Source organism: Ceratotherium simum, chromosome 13 (assembly GCF_057802395.1).
Source record: "Ceratotherium simum simum isolate JZ-2026a chromosome 13, ASM5780239v1, whole genome shotgun sequence".
NCBI classification, from domain to species: Eukaryota; Metazoa; Chordata; class Mammalia; order Perissodactyla; family Rhinocerotidae; genus Ceratotherium; species Ceratotherium simum.
The window spans coordinates 14,598,596-14,618,168 of record NC_141912.1 but is presented as its reverse complement, the minus strand read 5'-3'; the positions used below and the strand labels follow the sequence as shown (position 1 = coordinate 14,618,168).

The window sequence follows — 19,573 nt, the reverse complement described above, 5'->3', positions numbered from 1 at the left end:
TCTTCTAAAAATGTAAGTTATGGGGCCGGCCCCGTGGCTTAGCGGTTATGTGCGTGCACTCTGCTGCTGGCAGCCTGGGTTCAGATCCCGGACGCACACCGACACACCGCTTCTCCAGCCATGCTGAGGCCGAGTCCCACATACAGCAACTAGGAGGATGTGCAACTATGACATACAACTATCTACTGGGGCTTTGGGGGAAAAAATAAATAAATAAAATTAAAAATGTAAGTCATGATCCAGCTATTCCACTGCTGGGTATGTATCCAAAGAACATGAAAACATGAATGCATAAAGTTATATGCACCCCTATGTTCATTGTGGTATTATTCACAATAGCCAAGACTTGGAAACAACCTAAGTGCCCATCAAGGGACGAATGGATAGAGAACATGTGGTATATACACACAATGGAATACTACTCAGCCATTAAAAGAGATGAAATTCTGCCATTTGCGACAACATGGATGGACCTTGAGAGTAATATGCTAAGTGAAATAATTTAGAAGGAGAAAGCCAAAGGATCTCGATCATAAATAGAAGATAGAAACAACAACAACAAACAAACACATAGATACAGAGATTAGATCGGTGGTTACGAGAGGGGAAGAGAGGAGGGAGGACAGCGAAAGGGGTGACTGAGCCCATTTGTATGGTGATGGATGGTAATTAGTCTTTGGGTGATGAACATGATGTAGTCTACACAGAAATCAAAATATAATGATACATACCTGAAATTTATAGAAAGTTATAAACCAATGTTACCTCAATAAAAAAAGAAATGTAAGTCAGCTGATGTTATTCCTCTGAGTAAAATTTTCCCATGACTTCCCATAACGTTGTTAAAGTAACCAGATTGGGCCCAAGATGGAGTCACTCACGCTAAGCCCCACATCAGCAAACCAAAACTTAACTAAACTTCTATGCTCAGCTCTCCCAGAAAAGGAAGGCTTAGGTCAACCACTCAGCACAAGTTACTTAACCTGCCTCCAAGACTTCCCTTTGCTCCATACAAGGAAAGTAACCCTGCTTCAACCACTATGCGAATACCTAGTTTAATTCCTCATTCCTGCTCACTTTGATCTATAAAACCCTCTCGAATTGTACCACTCTTTGGAGCTCCTTTCTATCTACTAGATTCGATGCTGCCTGTGTCATGAATTGCTGAATAAAGACAATAAGATCTTTAAAATTTACTCAGTAGCATTTTTATTCCTTAACACATTGCAACCACAACTTTATCTCCTTCTATGTCTCTCCTGCTGATAAGCTCCAGGCACCTGAATCTCCTTGGGCCAAATTCCTGCATTTGCACTTGTCATTCTTGGGAATGGCTCTTGTGATTTTCCTACCTCTGAGACCTTCCTACAAGTCTTAGCTCAAATATCACTTTCTTGGCAAGACCTTCTCTGACCTCTATCCCAATTCTCACACATTACTCTGTTGATTTTCTTCATAGCAGCCATGTCTTATTTATTTGATCACTGTTGGTCTCCTTCACCGGAATGTAAGTTCCACAAGTGTAGAATCCTTGTCTGTCGTGCGGACTAAACACGGGGCCTAGAATAAGTGCCTGGCACATTATAGGGGCCTAGGCTGATTTTTATAAAATTAGTTAATCAATAAATAAGGAAAATAAAGGATCCAAGACTCTAATCCAGCCTCCAGAGCTGAGCTCTTTGTTAAATGGATAGCCTTTGGTTCAAATCAAGGTGCTCCTCTGGCATCGGTTTGGAGGTAGTTGGACAGAGAGGTGAGGCAAACTACCTCTATTGTCAGTTTGTGTCCCTGAGTACCCAAAGTACTTTGTGTAATGTTTCTGAAGATTGATGCCCTTCCCTTTCACCTGAAGGGTGGAGGAAAGGGAAGAAGTACAGAGGTGACACCCACCAACAGTGGAAACATTCCAGAGAACACTCCATTTCAGCCTTGGAAACAGTTCTAGGGAGAATTGAAAATACAGCATGACTAAAATAAAGTGCTGGAGGGTGGGGCAGGGAAGGAGGTGAATTGTTTCTCTTTGGGAGGGTTTAGAACGAAAGGAATAGTTTAGAATTTAGATAATAACCACTGTTTTCTGAAAGAAGTCCCGAGGCTCTACCTGTGGGCAGAAAGGAGAGAAGCTACCAGAAGAGGTAAAGGGGGAAGAAGGAGCAAAAAAGATTTGAGAGATTCAACCTTTTGGATAATGTACTGCTGATCATGGAACAAGATATTTTGGGGGGCTTTTCTTTTTTTTAATTTTATTTTCTTTTGCTTATCATTGCCTTTGCTAATCTTAGATATTTCCCCTTCCTCTGGGTTTATATTGTCAGGATATTTAGGGAAAGATTTTAAGAATTTCCCCTTCCCAACACCAATTGTTTGAATTTTTCCTTCAAATGCAAATAAAATCATTTACCATTTGGATGTACTATAATTAAAGAGAGGAAGGGGCAGTTTGTTAAACCTAAAACACTTCCTTTTCTCTGTGTAGGGGTTCAGAGTCATTTAAAGGCAATGAGAGGACGCATTGAGAGGGGGTGGGCGATGGTGGTGGGGATGCTAAATTCAACGACAGAAAATAATTGAAGCTGATCAAATTATAAGACATCAAATCCCACACGATTTGACATTAGACAACTCTTTATGGTAAAATGTTAAGTACTTCATATTTTATTTTCATTGCAGGTCATCTTGCATCATACCCCAAAGCTATTTGTTCTTAGGACAAATGTGCATATGCTTATTAGATTTAACAATCCACTGCTTGCAGTTAGTAAAGAGGTCGGGTTAAACCTGACTCCCTTGAATGAATAAGCCTCATTTGCACTTGTGGTGACAAAAACATTAGTTTTCAAACCAAAAGGATGAGCTGGGGCTGGAAGGATAATATGTGAGTAATGCTGACTCAATCTTTTTTTTCTTTCATATATTTTATTTTCCTGTGCCCCCATGAGTGTGGACTATTTCCCTCCATGTGTTTAAATTTGAGACTGGTTTATTACTTAAGAAGTAATCAAGACAGTTCTAGAACTTAAGCCAAAGTGAAAAGCTAGTAGCTACTCAGCCTCTCTTCTGCATCCACTTCTCTATATAAGTGGCTTTTATTGATTGATTGGTTGGGTAAATGTCCAGAAAGAGAAATAACTTACTTGAAAATTAGTTATTTTATCCATTCTGCTGATTTTCATCCGTTCGGAAGGAAATTTGATTCATTTCCCTAGACCAATACTAACTTTCAGATTCTGTCTCAAAAAAAAAAAAAAAAAAGTGATGGTTTTGGGGGCCAAAAGCTGAATCATGTGTTTAGCAGGAGGTGGACCGACCGACACAGTTGATTAACTGGCCTACACTTGTCAGCTCTTCCAACCACCTCATAACAGCCCTTACTCTGGGGATGTGAGGGTGGAATTTTGGGGATGAGGCTCTTTTCCAGTTGATGAAATGCTTCGTCATTGTTGTCATCATCCGCGGGGGGGAAGACGCATCTTCAGTAATAAGGCATGACTGTAATTCCTCACCCTCTGGCTATTATTAATCATGATTCACTTCATGAAAGAGAGAATAAAAGCCTCCATAGGCCCAAAGTACATCTCAACTGGAAGGATTTCAGGTTTGGGCGTGTGAGGCCTTTCCCTTTATAAAGCGGGGAATGAGTGTGTTCTCCTAAGGGAAAGAGGTCTGACTCCAGCAAACAGATAGCCAGATCGCCCTCTTGCATGGGAAAGGTCTTACTCATGATCATGAGAAAACACTCATCCCTTTCTGACTCTCCATCAACAGTCAGCATTGACTTAATATTCTGTAGTGATGTTATTTGCCCTTTTTTCTCCTTAGAAAACAAGACATGTCCAAGTGCCTTGGGCAATATACCTAGTCCTGATTTAGGCTGGAATTATTTGAGGATTATTTACCCTTGCAAATGAATAACTCCAAGGACTACATAGCTGGAAGGAATTTTAGAGATCATTTCACGTATCTCCTCAATTCAAAGATAAGGATAAAAAACAAGGTTGATAAGATACACAGATACCTGCTCAAGAACACTAGGACTCGACTGCAGAATTGAGGCTAGAACCTAGGGCTTTTGGCTTTCAGGCCTGTCTGTGTTCCTTTCATTGCAACAGAACTTCAGCTGAGTGTGGGCTCTGGAGAGGTCACGTGTCACACTGGAGCTCAGTGGGAAGGGTACCTATTACTAATAGGACAACCTGACACATGGGTAAGATGCTATGTGAGTAAGAGGGCAGGCTTTTGGGAATCAGAGGACTCGGGTTCAAATGAAGACTGTGTGATTCATTGGCCGCATAGTTTTAGGTAAACTATTTACCTTTAGTGACACCAAAAAGCTAGAAAATTTCAGTTTCCTCATCTGTAAAATGAGTCTAATAAAGTAATTATTAAGCAGCGGTTGTTGTACACACTAAGATAGAGCACATGCAGTGCTCAGCATAATGCATGGCATAGTTACCAATCAGTAAACATGGGCCGGTACTGCTATTGTTAGTAATAAAATGGTTTCCTTACTGAGGGCTAAATAAGGTTAGGGGGTAAAAAGTATGTGGATTTTCTCCCAATCATGTCTTGGCACGACCTTCGTTCCTTCCTTCTCGGTAGGACAGCTTTCTTTGCAAAGGAGACCCTCTGATTTTTCTATCCCCAGCCTAGCCATCATGAGGATGTACCTGGTGGTAGTTCACCCACTCTTGGGAGAGAAAGTGATGTGAGTTCTTAGGATTCATCTCTCCTCTTACCCAGGCTCAGGCCCACCTTCAAAAGGCTGGTTACAGCTGCTCCTCCTACTTTGCTTTTCTTCTTATCCCTTCTCCTCCAACTCTCTCCACCTCTCCTTCCTCCTCTGTCTTCTCATCAGCTGCTACTGCTGATCCAGCACTGGGAACACTAGGAAATCTTCCAATGTCTTCTTTTTCCTAGTGTTTTTTAAAAAGAATATTCTAGTGTGTTTTAAAAACAAATTTGGTTTTCAGAGGCATGACAGACCGGAGATGCGCCTTTAAGAAAAGCCTGTGATAGTCCCCAGCTGTCTCCTCTAGGACTCATCTCAGCTTGAGGTCAGATTCCCAGGGCAGGCCCCTGTCGCTGACTGAGCAAAGTGGTGCTACAAGGGCTGGGGTCTTTCTGCCCCGTGGAGGATTCCCCTAATGGTCCTTCTTTGCTCCAGGGCTCCCTAAGGTTGGCAGAGACTTTGTCACATCTTCATCCTGCTCTGAAGGCTCTCCCTGCTCAATCCTGCTTCCGCCCCTTGTCTTTCACAGGTGTTCCCTGTGAAACTCCCAGTTTCTGATTCCCAGAGAACCCAAGAAGATATGCTAATGCAGCATCACATCCCTACGGCCACATGTGGGCACCTAGGTGTCGGGAAGGGGAGCAGGTGACATACACTGGGGACAAGGGCTCAGAAGGGAAGAAATGTCTGAGCACCAACCATGAGCACTGAACCAGGCCCTTGTATACCTGATTTAATTCAGTCTTCATAAGGAAACTGTGATGTAGGTTTTATTACCTCCATTTACTGCTGCAGACACTAAGGCTCAGAAAGGTTAAGAAACTTGCCCGAGGTCACCTGGCTATTAAGGGGTGGAGCCAGGATTCAAATCTAGACAATTTGATGCCAGTGTTTGTGCTCTTTCAGCTGCTGTGCCCAGTGTGTAGCGGAGGGCAAGGCAGCACAGGGACACTGTTCCCATCGCTGAAGGCCCAGAAGCCGATGGCATCTTCATCAACACTCAGTAATTCTATGAGAGCTTCCAGAGCCAGGAGAACATTCAGTGTGGTGTGCAGGAGAGAGAAATTCGAATCCTTCATTTCGCTCTCCAAACACCATCTGGATATGACCAACCCCTTTCCCTACATCTCACTTCAGACCAAGAGCTAAGCCGAATAAAGGGAAAAATCATAATTGCTGTAAAGTAAGAATAATATAAAGTCAGCTGGCACTTCCTCTGAGAGTTCTCATGATACATACCTTGTCATCCACACACATACACACATTTTCTTGCTTCATATTTGTTCTTCCATCTGCCTTGCAGAGAATTATCTCCCCTTGTGAGTGTTCTTGCGGATCTGTCCTCCTGCTGACCCTGAATTTCAAGGAGGAGGCAGATGCGCAGTGGCTGCTCAACCCTCCGGCTATACTTGGAGCCTCAGAGAGACAAGCAGGTACATGATTTTCTGCCGCGTTACAAATACAGAAACATGAAGGAGTAACTTGGGTCGTTGTATTATGTAGTATGGCTCTATGGAGCTGGATTGTCTTCCTGTGCTTTGGCTCAAAGGAAATTACAGACGTTGTTAAGCATTATACTCTGTCTCATGGGAATTTCATTTAGACCCTTGATATATAAATGCTAGCCTGCGAGAAGAACGTTAGTACTACTTATTGATGATTTACTATGTGCCAGGCACCATGATAGGTACTTTACATGTATCCGTTCTTTCACAGCTTTTGAGGTGGGCATGATTGTCCCATTTTACTTATGAGCAGAGATTCAGAGAGGTTAAGCAACTGGCTTAAGATCACACAGCTAGTTAGAGGCAGAAATAGGATTCAAACTTAACTCTATCTGACTTCAAAGCCTGTTCTACGCACTATGCTGTATAGCTTTGGGAAGAAATGCGTTTATGATGCCCTGAACCTAATGTTTTAAAATAGATATTAAAGCTATTTAATATCTGTTGTATCCTCAGAACAATTTAGTGAGATAAACGACAATATTTTCCATCCTAAAATATCCTTCCTCTTTTACTCCTATTTCTCCTCCCCCGACTACCCCTTTCAAAGCCAAACTTCTGCAATAAAATTAGTCCCCTCTTCCTCACATCCCATTCTCTCCTCAGCATATTTCCATTGGGCTTCCATGCCTACCTTGTCACAGAACCTCCTCTTGTCATTGTCCCCAAGGACCTCCATGTTGCCAAATCTACTGTGCTTCCCACCCCCAACTGTGTCCTCATCTTTTCAGGGTTTTTAGGAATATTTGATCCAGTTGATGCCTCCCTCCTTGAGAGAATCTCCTCCTTTGGTTTTGGGACACCACGCACTCTGCTAGTTTCCCGTGGACCTCTCGCCAACCCTCAGTCTCCTTCAGGGGTCATTTCACCTGCAGGTGGCACATAGTACCAGCTGAGTACACGATAGCCATTCCTTCCTTCTTCCCCAGGAATAAAACCCCAGCATTCTTCAGGGCAGCAAAGTGCCTGGCTGAAAATACTCCCTTTTCTGGACTCACTGGCAGTTAGGGGTAGATATGTGTCAGAGGTCCGGCCCATGAAGAAGTCAGTTGAGCAAAGGCTGCTAGGACAGCTTTCTCTTCTTCTAAAAAGGGGCTGACTTGCCCTGCACCCCTCCTGCTTTCGACTTGAGTTGTGTTTGTGCACTTAGAAGGGTAATTACCATCTTGTGACCACGAAGCCACAAGCTCAAAGACAGAGACCTGCATGTAAAGATGGCAGAAGAGGAAGATAGAAGAACGTGGGTCCCCAAAAGTGTGATTCATCAGCTCCACCATCCTTGGGCTGCCCAGCTGCAGACTTCATGATATGTGAGAAGAGCACACCCCTGTCTGTTTAAGACGTGCAACTAGTGTTTTCTGTTATTGGCCATCAAATACTTTCTGAATTGATATGCTACCTGGCCTCTGAATCTTAGAAACACTTAGTCCTTGGACCCTCTTTTATGTTTTACCTTTCTAATAACGTATAAACTCCAGGAGAAGGAAGCTCTCCCTAAGTGAGGTGATGCACTCCCTCAGCTTTAAATAGTAATTACATACTAATGATATCCAAACTTACTTGGCACCTACATTTCAGCATCTTAGTGAGATTTCTAGGTGGTGGTGATTCTTCTCTGTGTCTCACAATCTGGGCCCACAGGAAGTCCTGTATTTCCTGCCTCTTAAATATGTTGAGAATCCATTCACTTCTCTCCATCCTCAAGGCTACCTCTTTAGAACAAGACACAGAGAAGGGAAATCATCTACCCCTGCATAGAGCCAGCACTCAGAAGCTGCAAGAACCTTCCACTCCCAGAGCTGTCCACATTAACAAGACTTTACTACTCCATTGTCTTCATTAGCATGACTTTACTTTTCCAGGAAATACTTGCCCGGGCAAATACCTTCATGGTTCCTTACAGGAACTTCCTGAAATATCCATCGAATTTTCAATATAAATCATCAACAGATATTTTGTTTCCAAATTCTTTGAACCCCTTGCCTTAAACTTCGGTTAGAATTCTCCAACAATTCTAAACTGTTATATCATGTTCCTTACCTGATTCTAATCAAGCAGCCACACTGAAAGATCTTCCTTAAACCACACTCCAAATTCTCAATAAAATTCAACCTTGCCTTTTCCCTCCTAAGACACTGCCAGAATTCTGTTTTGCTTTACCGTAGAAAGCAGTAAACCCAGCTTTGTCTTGTCAACAGACTGCGTTGGGAAGTCAGCTTTTGAGAACACCATCACCTTCTCGCCACGACCACTACAATAACTTCTTTATTGGTCTCCATTTCCACCCTTGCTGCCCTCAAATCTACTCTCCAAGTAGCAGCCAGAGTCCTCTTTTTAAAAAACACAAATTGGACCTCATTATTCCTCTAAAACTCTCTGTATCAGATGCCTCCCGTCCTCTCCTCTCAGTCACCTGTAATTTCAGCTGTGGCTGGGTGGGCAGCCCCAGGTGGGCTTTAAATCAGTTCATAGGACAGTGGCTACCTGCTGTGCACACCTGGTTGGGGGTGTACTTTGCTTCCTGCCTGGGGATTCCTCCAAAATTGCAGACACTAGGAAGCTTGAGGCCCAAGATGAACAGTCCTCCTTCTAGTCCATCAGGACAATTCTGGGAGGCTTGCTTTATGCTTCTGGGGGTGGGGGGGACGACGACGATGAAGCCCTGCTGCTTCTGTTGTAAGCGGCCACCTTACAAATTGGTTTTCCCTCCTTCTGTCTTAATCTCTTGATCTCGCCTCTCTCCCGAGGTCACTCCAAGTAAACTGTCTGTACAAAAGTTTTCATTTCAGGCTCTGCTTTTTGGGGGAACGCAAGCAAAGGGACCCTATACTAACTTTCCCTTTCACATGGAATAATCTGCTTTGTGCCGACAAATCACTGCTCACCTCTCCTATCTCGTCTCATTCTACTCTCCCCTCTTGTACCACCCTGCAGGCACATTGGCCCCCTCTTAGTTTCCTGAATATATACAAAAATAAAAATACCAGTGAAGAGTAGCAGCATATGCCACCCCAAAATATGACTCTTTGGCATAAGGATTATTTTGAGCTGATTATTTTTGAGAAAAAGCAGACATGAGAGAAGCTCTAAAAATAGTACGATTTACCCTTTTGTAATGGAAATTTGTATTTATAAGGGAAATCTCCATTTGTAGGGTATCTCCCTCTCTACCAGGAAGAGAAAAGTGACTCTAAATTACAAGAAGCTCTCATCAATGGAGGAGGTGCCAGACTTAAATCTGCGTAACAATCTTACTGTACTTTCCTAGTAACCTCCCATAACTGGCCTCCCCACCCCCCAACACCTTTCTTTTGTCTTTAGCTGGAGATGGTATTTTGGACCATTTCAGGGAAGTTTTCCTGGGTATCTCCCACGTATACAGGAGGTATACGTGTTATTAAACTTCTGTTTGTTTTTCTCTTGTTAATCTGTCTTTTATTGGCGGGTGTGGGGGGGAGTGTCTCAGCCACAGAATCTAGAAGAGTAGAGGGAAAATTATTTTTCCTCCCGTACACCAGTCTGTGGATTTCAGCTGAAATTTATCCTGACCAGAGAACCAGGGTTGTGCATCTCCAGAATAAGTAGGTGCATGGAGGAGGCCAAGGCTCAGTTCCGGAGAGTGCTTGGAGAGCAGGGAATGAGAGCAAAGGGGAGAAGGAGCACACAGGCCCCCTAAAGGGGGACAGCGTCTGCCCTCTTCTTCCCTCCAGGATCTTTCTGTGGAGATCCAATAACATCCAGTCCATTGGAATTGGGATTCTCCTTTGAGCAGCAAGGCTGACTTGATCAACAAAGATGTTACTGGCATCCTTTTCTGTGGGAGCTCTGCAAAACCCCCTTCCCTCTCTACCAGGGACATTCTGTTGGGACAACTTTGTCTCAGATATATCACAATTAACCACATTAGAACCTGGAAATGGCATGTATATTCTCACATATTTCACGTGGTTTGAGACATCCTAGTCTCCTTGACGAAGACTGTACATTTCCTGGTTTCATCAGCAACGTATTTTCTTTTCTAATTAGTTCTTGTAATTGTAATCCCTCATTGTCAAGTTAATACAGTTCCTTGTGGAATGTTTGGAGCATACAAAAAGGTGTAAAGAAGTAAACAAACAGACATACCGTAATTCCACTAGAAATCAAGTAGTTTGGTATATGCCCATTGACTTTTTTCTGAGCATGATTTTCCTGTATGTAAAACCACCAACATGCTTTAAAACTCTCCACAGATGACTGCTCTGGCCCCCGCAGGACACTCAGGCCTGCCAGTCACTCTGGCTATGGGGGTGGGCACATGACCCAAGCAGGTCCAATCAGAATCCTTCCCTGGAAATGATATATGGACTCTGGGAGAAGGGAGCTTCCTTTTTCGACATGAACTGGTAGGCTGGGGTGTGGAATGGCTGGCAGTATTAGTGGACATTTTTATTAAGATGGAAGAAGCCTATTGTAGAAGGAGAATGAATCCAATAACAGAGTCAAGAATAGCCAAAAAATGAAGTGAGAGAAGGAGAGAAAGAGTAAGAACTGTTGTTCACAGGGAAGCACCTGTGTCTTTTCAAGACATTCACATCCATGGACTTCCTGTTTTAAGCCAATAAATTACTTTTTTAAAAAATTAATTTTAGGGCCGGCCCCGTGGCTTAGCGGTTAAGTGCGTGCCCTCCGCTGCTGGCGGCCCGGGTTCGGATCCCGGGTGCGCACCAATGCACCGCTTCTCCGGCCATGCTGAGGCCGCGGGCAACTAGAGTCCCGCATACAGCAACTAGAAGGATGTGCAACTATGACATACAGCTATCTACTGGGGCTTTGGGGGAAAAAATATATAAATAAAATTAAAAAAAATTTAATTTTAACTGGGTTTCTAATATTTGAACCAAGTGAGTCATGATTAGTACAGTGCTTGTAGACATCATCTCATTTAATCCTTCAACAATCCTGTGAACTGGATTTTAGCCATGTTTTACAGATAAGCAAAGATAGAGGGGTTAAATAGCTTGCTTAAAATCACATGGGCAGAGGGCCGCCCCGTGGCTTAGTGGCTAAGTGCGCGCGCTACGCTACTGGTGGCCTGGGTTCGGATCCGGGCGTGCACTGTCAGACTGCTTCTCCGGCCATGCTGAGGCCGCGAGCAACTAGAGTCCCGCATACAGCAACTAGAAGGATGTGCAACTATGACATACAACTATCTACTGGGGCTTTGGGGGAAAAAAAAAAAAAGAGGAGGACTGGCAATAGATGTTAGATCAGAGCCAGTCTTCCTCAGCAAAAAGAGGAGGATTAGCATGGATGTTAGCTCAGGGCTGATCTTCCTCACAAAAAAAACAAAAAATCACATGGGCAGAGAGTTTATCAAACTCTAAACCTGGATTCTTATTCTTGTTATGTTACAGTTCCACTTTTGTTTTATTTTTAGCAATTGTTTTAAAAGTCTCAGTTTTATTGCTTAATTTATTTGTTGCTGCTTGATTCAGGATGCTAACCAGTCCCTAGCATAATGGTACCTCCTTTTGACTTTATCAAAGGGTGCCAAGGGTGGGAGAAGGCAGGCAGCTTCTCTAGGCAGGAAACAATTGGCCATAGAGCCCAGGGAGGGTCCAGTGGAGTCACTCTTTACGGGAGGAGCCGGCCGTAAGTACTCTCCATCCGCCCTCCTGCCCAACCACAGCTATCACCCACTTACACACCCCAGGGGAAGCACAGCCTGCCCTGTGTCTCTCCATCATGGATGATGTTCTCAAGGTGAGTTGAGCACATGAATGTGACATAATTCTCATCATAATCAGTGACTTGTAACAGCCATGGTATGGAGAAGGGTGGGGATGAGGCTTCTCTAAATCAGGGGATTGGCTTGTGTACCTTGAAGAAGCTTCAAGTATGATCCAGAAACACACCTCTAAAGGGGCAGGCTCTACTCTCCTGCAGTCCCGGGAATCCACCTCTCCTGGATTTCTTTGACGTCACTCAGAAAGATAATGATAGCATAGTGGTTGTATGAGTTTCCTAGGGCTGCTGTAATAAAGTACCACAGAATGAGTGGCTTAAAATACGAGAAATTTCTTCTCTCACAGTTCTGGAGGCTAGATGTCTGAAATTAAGGTGACAGCAGGGTCATGCTTCCTCTGAAGGCTCTAGGGAAGAATCTTTCCTTGTTTCTTCCAGCTTCTGGTGGTCTCAGGTGTTCCTTGGCTTGTGGTAGCATAATTCCAATCTTTGCCTCTATCTTCATATAGACTTCTTCCCTTATCTCTCCATCACAGACTCACTTTTATTATTAAGATATCCATTTTTTCCTTGTAAGAGGTCTGGCTTGAATGTAGGAACCATAGGATAGGAAAAACACTTTTTCCTCTACTCTCTTAGGTCCAGTTCTTGGAGCCTGCAAATTAAACTGACAAAAGACAGATTAACAGGAGGAGAAAAACACAGTTTGTTTATGTGGGAGTACTCAGTGATGAGTAACTCCACTGGTGGTTAGAATATGGGGCTTATATACCATCTTAACCAAAGGTGATACATTTATAGAAGTGACAAGACAAAAGAAAAGGGTTTGGGCTCCCGGGGATGGTAAATTGTGGGGAGGTAAATCTGTGGAAGAAACTAATAGAAGATAAGGGTGATATTAGTAAGGTTTCTTTGTGCAAACCCATCTCGGTGCTGACTTTCTGTCTCTAGTGATAATAGTTGTTTTCCTCCTCCTTATATGGGACAGGGGAGGGGGAACACCTTCACAAAGGGAAATTCACAACCTGCTTTTAGGCAGATGGGGGAAGGTAAGGAGGTCTTTCTGCATTTGCTACTGCTTAATTGCTTAGTTTTTTTTTAAAACAACCCTTATGCCAAAGTGGTGTATTTTGGGGTGTCATCTAATCTCCCTTCTGATCTCCTTCAAAATAAATCAATTGATGAAGCACATCGGTTATGAGCATGTTTCTGTTTATAGGATTGCAGACTTCTAAGTATGAAAGGACTGGAAAAGCTATTCCTAGACACTTATTTTAGGGGTGAGGCAACTGGTGCCCAGGGACATCAAGAAACTTGTTACTTCTTTGTCCCCTGCCTCGTATCCTTCACGGCTCCTCCTCACTATATATAGAATAAGTTCTAAACGTGGTGTACAGGTCCTTCAGGTTCTGTCTACCTTTCCCGACTCATTTCCCACCTATTCACTCCTCCCTTTTGTTGCTCTCATAATAGCAGAGTTCTTATAATCCCTCTGTGAGCATCATATTATTTTATGTCTTGGTGGCTTTGCCCATGCAGGTTTTTCCCTGACTAACTCTTACTCAGGCACCAACTCCTCCTAGAAACCTTCTCCAAACCCCCAGGTTGCTCTAAACCCCACTGCTCTACCTGCATGGCTCTCTGTGCATCTATCCGATATAGCAATTGCTCCAAATATTGAAATTAATGGAGTCTCCCAGACTCTAAGTCCCTTTAGGTTAGGGATCATCCCACATTCATTTTTGTGACCCCAGACCTAGCACAGTGTCTGGCAGATAACAGACACTCCACTAATGTTTATTAAAGCCAGTCCTGGTGGTCTAGTGGTTAAGATTTGGTGTTCTCACTGCCATGGCCCAGAGTCTGGGATCGTTTCTGGCCAGGGAACCACAGCACCCGTCTGTTGGTTGTCATACTGTGGTGGCCACATGTTGCTGTGATACTGAAGGCTATGCCACCAGTATTTCAAATATCAGCAGGGTCACCCATGGTGGACAGATTTCAGCAGAGCTTCCAGGCTAAGACAGACTAGGAAGAAGGACCTGGCCACGCACTTCCAAAAATATTGGCCAGGAAAACCCTCTGAATAGCAGCAGAGCATTGTGTGATGTAGTGCTGGAAGGTGAGAGGATGGTGCAAAAGGCTGGGCAGGGCTCTGCTCTGCTGTACACAGGGTTGCTAGGAGTTGGAATCCACTCGACGGCATTAACAACAAACGTTTATTAAATAAAACTGAATTACTTTTACTCATAAGCTAATGGAATAATCAGGATGGTGATTGTGCTTTATCCACTGTCATACTTCAGTTTTTTAAAAATACTTGAAGACGGGGCTGGCCCGGTGGCGTAGCGGTTAAGTGTGCGCCCTCTGCTTCGGCAGCCCCGGGTTCATGGGCCCAGAACCCGGGTGTGCACCGATGCACCGCTTGTCAGCCATGCTGTGGCAGCGTCCCATATAAAGTGGAGGAAGATGGGCACGGATGTTAGCCCAGGACCAATCTTCCTCACAAAAAACAAACAAACAAAAAGCTTGAAGAGGAGGATTGGCAAAGGATGTTAGCTCAGGGCCAATCTTCCTCACCAAAAAAAAAAAAAAAAAACCCAAAACTTTATTTTCATCCTCAAATTCAATTACTATTACTAAAATTTGTGGGTGGACATTTTCTTCTGTTTTTCAGTTACTAGGTTGTCTCTTATTTAAGAAAATGCAATTTCCTCCTTAAGCTTACAGACCACCTCATTAGGTTTCTCTCTCCTGCATGTAAGTTTCTGTGAAGGGAATCATGCTTATGTTTCCAGCCATTTCTAATTGATTTACAACATAATTCAGTCCTACAGAGCACACACCCAGATGGGGAACATCAGAAATTAGTAAGAGGGTTCCACTATTTTTGATCATTATTATGAGGAAACTATTTCTTCTAATATTTCTTGGAAAGTCACGGTTTAGAGCAGAGAGATTTTATTACAAAATCCACCCTCTTTTCTCCCCACTCTAGCAAGAACTAACAGAAGCTAGAACATAAAGGATGAACTTAACCCTAACCACTGACAAAATCACCTAAAACCCCTTCTCCTCTAAACCCCACCATACTATCAGTTTCTAGAAAATGCTTACCATTCTGAGACTTCAAAAGCTATGGCAGCAAGAACACATAAAATGAGCACACAGTCTGAATGCCAAAAAATTATTGAAATCTTAGTTTAACTTCAAGTAATGAAATTTTTATTCATATTTTAGGATAACTGGTTGTTACTGAAATGCAATCAAAAATTTAAAATAATGGTAAGATATTTTTAATTTCAACCAAAAATAGAGAAAACACAATAAATTGGAACCTAGAAATTACAATATTTGCTTTTGCTACATATACAGGGGAGTAAGAGTGTTCCCCCCAACTTAAAACACTCAGAAATTACTCAAATGGATGCTTTAGCACTATTTCACTTTTAATCATGAACATTAATTCAAATGAGTCAAAAATACTTCTTTAAAAATGAAATATGAAAGTTCTATAAAATATGGATGATTGAAAAAAATAATTTGGGGATGGAGAAAATTTTTCTAAGTATGCCACAAGGGTTCAGGCCAATTTGGAAAACTTTTTATGAAGGAGGTGACAAACATAAGGTTAATATTGATAATACACAAAGAACTGTTACATATCCATAAGAAAAAGCAGAAAAGAAAAAGTGGTAAGGGATGTAAGCAGGAAATTCACAAGAGAATAAAAAGAAATAACCAATAATCACATTTATATACTTAGCAGTGAGAGAAACGACTTTAATAATCAAAGAATGCAAATAAAATGTCACATTATTTCTATAATATTGTCAAGGATGAAAAATTGACATAAGATTGGCGAAGAAGTAGAGAAATGAATGTTATGAATTTATTGATTGTAGTTGAAATTTACCTCACATTTCTGGTTCACAGTTGTACAATACGTACCAAAATTTAAAATATGCATTTTCATCGACTCCCGAACCCCACTTTTTGTAAATTATTTTATCACAAGTTCAAAGATATGCACATGAATGCTTATTATATTATTTAAATTTTTCTTCTGTGTTTATTTTTATTAAGATTATACATGCACAGGGCTGGCCCCATGGCTTAGCGGTCAAGTGCACACGCTCCGCTACTGGCGGCCCGGGGTTTGGATCCCGGGTGCGCACCGACGCACTGCTTCTCCGGTGGTGCTGAGGCGGCATCCCACATACAGCAACTAGAAGGATGTGCAACTATGACATACAACTATCTACTGGGACTTTGGGGAAAAAAAGGAGGAGGGTTGGCAATAGATGTTAACTCAGGGCCGGTCTTCCTCAGCAAAAATAGAGGAAGATTGGCATGGATGTTAGCTCTGGGCTGATCTTCCTCACACACACACAAATAACAAAAAAAAAAAAAAAAAAAAAAAGATATGTTGAAGTCCCAACCCCTGGTACCTGTGAATGTGATCTTATTTTGGTTTTTGCAGATGTAATTGAGATCTAAGTTAAGATGAGGTCATACTGGATTCCACTGGGCCCTAAATCCAATATGTCTGGTGTCTATATAAAGAGGAGGAGAAGAGACACAGAGGCAGACGAACACAGAGAGGAGAACGCATGTGAAGACATAGACACACAGGGGGAAGATGGCCGTGTGATGACAGAGGCAGAGATTGGAGTTATTAAAATTCTGTTTTTTACCAGTTTATGGTAGTTTTTTACAGCAGTCCTAGCAAACTGATGCAGGTGCCTTGGCTGAAAATGGAAGAAAGTAATGTCAAAAGCCCAGCAACATGCATGTGACTGTGTCTAATCAGAACGCTTCCAAATTAGTTGGTGTCTTAGTCCATTTAGGGTGCTACAACAGGGTACCGTAGACTGGGTGGTGCACAGACAATAGAAATTTATTTCTTGGGGCTGGCCCTGTGGCTTAGCGGTTAAGCGCGCGTGCTCCGCTGCTGGCAGCCCGGGTTCGGATCCCGGGCGCACACCAACGCACTGCTTCTTCGGCCATGCTGAGGCCGCGTTCCACATACAGCAACTAGAAGGATGTGCAGCTGTGACATACAACTATCTACTGGGGCTTTGGGGGAAAAATAAATAAATAAAAATTATAAAAAAAAAAAAAAAAAAAAAAAGAAATTTATTTCTCACAGATCTGGAAGCTGGGAGGCCCAAGGTTAAGATGCTGGCAGATTTGGTATCTGATGAGGACCTGTGTCCTGGGTCATAGATGGACAGCTGTCTTCTCACTGTGTCTTCACATGGCAGAAGGGAGGGGGAAGCTTTTTGGGATCTCTTTTGAAGGGCACTAATCCCATTCATGAAGGCTCTACCCTCATGACCTAATCACTTCCCAAAGGCCCACCTCCAAATACCATCACCTGGGGGAATAGGTTTCAACACAGATGAATTTGGGGAGGGACACAAACATTCAGTCTATAGGAGGTGGTATTTTCCATTCCCTCCTTTGCTCCTAGCCTTTGCTCACAGAGGTGCTTTGCATCTGCCCTCATTCTTGACGTGGTTCTCCCTGAAATGAGGACAGAAACTAACAAATTCCCTTATTAGATTTTTTAGTATTCTAAAATGGTTTATGACTTTTTTCCTCTGGATGGTCCCTTACATTGATTATGAAGACTTCCTAAATATTGTGAGTCTTATGGTTTTGTTTCTCAGGAGAGGCCATAAATTGATGGTTCCTGTGGGTATTGGTTATATTCTGGAAGCTTTTCTCAAGGTAGCAGTGACAGACATTTCTACTCAGATAAATTCTATCAGCATTCTCTTGCTTTCCCTGAGCACATTTGAGGTTCCTCATACTTATATCTTGTATATGGAACCTGATTAAATAAAAAGTGATAGGTTGGGTCTATATTTAAGACTTTGATGAAAACACTTTAGAGAAGTAGACAATGGGGGGCTATTTTTCCTCAGGCTTGTTCCTCAATTAATCAACAGTAAAAGTCCTGGTCTTCCTTCACCCCCCTCTAAGGCTTGGAGACCACCTACAGTCACTCACTTTGATATTTGAATCTGGCTACTTCTCTGATATTTATATATACAGAAATACCACAAAAACATAATTTGACTTCACTTCTGTGGTCTGCTTTAATTTCTTTCTTTCTTTCTTTTTTTTTTTTGTGAGGAAGATCAGCCCTGAGCTAACATCCATGCCAATCCTCCTCTTTTTGCTGAGGGAGACTGGCCCTGAGCTAACATCTATTGCCAATCCTCCTCCTTTTTTTTTTTTTTCCCCTTTTCTCCCCAAAGCCCCAGTAGATAGTTGTATGTTATAGCTGCACATCCTTCTAGTTGCTGTATGTGGGACGCCACCTCAGCATGGCCAGACAAGCAATGTGTTGCTGTGCGCCTGGGATCCGAACCCCGGGCCACCAGTAGTGGAGCATGCGCACTTAACCGCGAAGCCATGGGGCTGGCCCCTGCGTTAATTTCTTGATAGAATATTAATGCTAGAAGGTATTTCAAGAGGTGTGGTCAAGACCTTTGCCCCACGACATCTGAGAACATAAACCATCCGAGGCCTGTGGTGGACCATCCTATCTATTTTTAGTGCTCTCTAGGGATGGAGAGTATGGAACTTTCCTTAGTTGCTGATTCTAATGTTAAATCACCATTATAGTTACTAGATCTTCTTTGAGTCTTCCTACCGTCTTTGTGGAATTTAAAGATTTTTTTGCTTTATTTAAAAAATTATAGTTTTGTAACTTTGGAATAGTAGAGTCGGTGATTGAAGTTTGGAGAAACAAAAAATACTCAGGAGACATATTAGTTACCTTATTCTTTGGTTTAGAATTTCGGGATTTGGATTTCCGTTTCTAGAGGACAATCGTAGACTAGAACTTCAATTGTTTAAGAATTCTTTGAAGCAGCACGTGTTAAACATAAATGATTCTTAGAGACAAAGAAAACATTGTATGAGGACTGGATGCCAAGAGTACATGGCCTTCTCTGGCAAGGTCAATTATGTTTTAAAAGCAACAGAATATTTTGTAACATATGTTCTTCTAATGTACTCTCTGACAGAACCAATCCAAGATGTGCAAAGAGAATTTTTTAAAAGCAGCTGTGTTATTGTAATTTGTCAGCAAAGGGATTGTGGAAAGTCTTTCATCCAATGAAGATTGTGAGGGAAAATGCCTTAGTCCCTGCTGATCAAAACTATAACATCAATCAATAGTAATTTATGTGATCATCAAGATACCACTTCTTGCCCAGGAGGAGCAGATGAGCAGCTCCCCCGTACATGGACCAACACTGTCTTCCAAGCTGAACTCGAAGGTAAGATCTTTTGTGTGTGTGTGTGTGTGTGTGTGTGTGTGAGTGTGTGAGGAAGAGTGGCCCTGAGCTAACATCCGTGCCCTTCTTCCTCTATTTTACATGTGGGACTCCTGCCACAGCATGGCTTGATGAGCAGTACGCAGGTTCGCGCCTGGGATCCAAACCTGCAAACCCTGGGCTGCTGAAGCAGAGCACGCGAACCCAACCCCTACACCACCAGGCCGGCCCAAAGGTAAGATCTTGTCTGTGTCCTGTAGACATGATAACACTTCTCCCCCACTAGCCCCATCCCATACTTCAGCCTGCATCTTCTA

The 19,573-nt window shown here is 42.7% G+C and overlaps 1 long non-coding RNA gene across 5 annotated transcripts in view; it reads left to right on the top strand.

Annotated features, from left to right (window-relative positions):
- Positions 1–4,322: 4,322 nt before the first annotated feature.
- Positions 4,323–19,573, top strand: part of LOC147915375 (uncharacterized) — a 56,115-nt gene continuing 40,864 nt past the window's right edge. For all 5 annotated transcript variants that reach the window (XR_015553963.1, XR_015553961.1, XR_015553960.1 and 2 more), the window contains exons 1-3: positions 4,323–6,162; positions 19,005–19,259; positions 19,379–19,491. This is a non-coding gene — a long non-coding RNA (uncharacterized LOC147915375). The remainder of the gene's footprint in view (positions 6,163–19,004; positions 19,260–19,378; positions 19,492–19,573) is intronic.